The sequence below is a fragment of the Somniosus microcephalus genome, chromosome 28, assembly GCF_052327205.1.
Source record: "Somniosus microcephalus isolate GS21.2 chromosome 28, FLI_Smic_1.0, whole genome shotgun sequence".
In the NCBI taxonomy this organism is placed as follows: domain Eukaryota; kingdom Metazoa; phylum Chordata; class Chondrichthyes; order Squaliformes; family Somniosidae; genus Somniosus; species Somniosus microcephalus.
In genome coordinates, this window is record NC_141014.1 from 12,559,527 (window position 1) to 12,562,104 (window position 2,578).

A 2,578-nucleotide genomic window follows, 5' to 3' on the forward strand; every position below is an offset into this window, starting at 1 on the left:
TCCATTTCTGGATCTTATGGTGGCCTCCAACTTCACCAGTGCTTTCTGCCACACAACACTTCTCCACATTAACACCTCCAGCATAGCTCTCAGTTATTCTGCCCTCCCAAATCCCTTCAGAATGTCTATCAACTTGCAAACACTGCCCTGACCATCGACAAGTTTATTCTGGATGGTTGCATTGACATTCTGGGCCTTGACCGCAATACCATAGTGCCAATCTTAAAAATACATCACCCCAGATGGAGACTCGAACCCACAATCCCTGGCTTAGGAGGCCAGTGCCTTATCCATTAGGCCACTGGGGCTGTATACAAAGCAATGAAAATCATGAGACTTAAGGGTCAGTTAGTGACCGCCAAATCATTATTTACAGGGCAAATTATTCTCACCGCAGACAGAAAATCTTTGATTAGGATTTAAAATGCACATCAGCTGCTGTGACTCTGATCTTCTATTCAGTTGCTGCAGTTTGAAGGTAACTTTGGCTAGTTTGCAGCCCATCCCCCATCGCTGCTGTTACCTGCTGAGTCTGTGACTGTCCCACTGGTTTATTTTGCTGCTGTCTGGGTTCCTGGTCAGAAATTCACTCTCCTGGGCCGACGTCCATTTCTGGAACTTATGGTGGCCTCCAACTTCACCAGTGCTTTCTGCCACACAGCATTTCTCCACATTTCCACAGAAATACCTCCAGCGTACCTCTCGGTTACTCCACCCTCCCAAATCCCTTCAGAATGTCTATCAACTTGCGAACACTGCCCTGACCATCTACCAGTTTATTCTGGATGGCTGCATTGACATTCTGGGCCTTGACGGCTATATCATAGTTGTAGTCTATGTGCCTTTAAGAGCCCCAGGTGTGCTGTAATGCCGGTAATGGCCACTCGGGCTATATAAGCCTGTATATTGTGTATACCCGTTAGAACCCCCCCCGCAGGCTTTGCTTTGTAAACAGCTATGAACCAACTCCTGTCTTCAGTGTCTCTATCAACACACAGACACTACAGTGGCGACGAAGTGGAAACGGACTTACCTGCAATTCGGCAGCACCTCAAGAACATCGATTCCTCGGGCGTCCAGAAGACTCAAGAAAGTGAGAGAAGCTGTGGTTTCACCAGCTGGCCAAGCTGGTGGCAGGTACTGCGCTAATCCTTCCTGGGCGTCAGGCTGGGGCTCCAGCGGCTGGCTCTACAGATAAGACAGGCAGCGAAATCGGAGGCAAGCAATAACGGACTGGGAGGGAGCACTCGGGAGACGGCCGGCGCTGCAAGCAGGTCGTCGTTCAGACCTGGAGAGAAAGTCCGGCGGGAACGAGTCTCCAACTGTGAATAAATTTTTAAAAAAGAAAGGAAACCGCGGGAAACAGCGTTGTCATCGGCAGCAGCGGCGGGAAAGCACGGGAAGCGCCATATCTTTTCTGCAGAACAGAAAGAAAAGCGTGGGAAGCGCCATATCTTTTCTAAGATGCCTAAGTCTGGCAATATTGATGCTTTTGATAGCGAAATAGAGGATTGGACCACATATGTGGAAAGAGTAGAGGTATATTGCACTGCAAATGGAATAGAAGATGAAAAAAAAAGCTTCAATACTGCTGAACCTAATGGGCGCAAAGGCATGCGGGCTGTTATGAAATTTAATCACTCCAGCCAAACCAAAGGACAAGAATTTTAAAGAAATTGTTGATACCCTGCAGGAGCACTTAAACCCAACACCGCTGCTGATAGCGGAATGATTCAAATTCTCCAAGAGAAATCAACACAAGAATGAAAGTAACGCTGATTACCTCACCGAATTAAAAAAGCTATCAAAGTACTGCCAATTCGGGGCAGGACTAGCAGATTATCTTCGAGACAAATTCGTCTGCGGTCTCTTAAGTGAAGGAACACAATAAAGGCTGATTTGTGAAAAAGATTTAACACTGGACAAGGCTTTCAGTATGGCTGTATCATACGAAGCAGCAGCAAGAGGAGCTGCAGAGATACAACAAGAGACACAGGACTTCGGCACCCATGAAATGACACAGGGTTTCAAAAGTTGTTATCGCTGCGGCAGATCCACCCATAACCAGAGGGACTGCTGGTTCAAGGACAAAGCATGCAGGCAATGCGGAAAGACTGGACACATTGCACAGGTATGCCGATCTGGACAAAATAAATCCACAGACAGAAAAAAAAAAATCAATAAAGAAAAGTACAGAAAGGTACAAATGATGACGGACAGTAGCTCCGAAGACCAGAAAAGCGATAGCGACTCCAAAAACAAGAGACTAAGCTGTCTCAAATTACATAATGTACTTGCCAAAGATGATTACCAAACCATTTGGGTTACCCTCACGATAGCAGGGTCCCCAGTTAAAATGGAACTAGACACAGGATCAGCTCTAACTGTAATAAATCGACAGGATTACGAGAGGCTATTTCCGCATATACCTTTAAAAGACACATCCATTATCTTAAAAACATATACGGGGCAGAAAGTATACCCCAAAGGAAAAATAAGGGTGCCTGTTGTATACAACGGCAAAGAAATACAAAAGTTGTATTTATACATTCTACAAGATGGTGGTCCACCGTTGTTG

The 2,578-nt window shown here is 45.9% G+C and overlaps 1 non-coding gene across 1 annotated transcript; it reads right to left on the reverse strand.

Moving 5' to 3' along the window:
* Positions 1-234: 234 nt before the first annotated feature.
* On the reverse strand, positions 235-308 carry trnar-ccu (transfer RNA arginine (anticodon CCU)). Its single transcript has one exon. It is a non-coding gene; the product is annotated as a tRNA-Arg (tRNA).
* Positions 309-2,578: the final 2,270 nt, after the last annotated feature.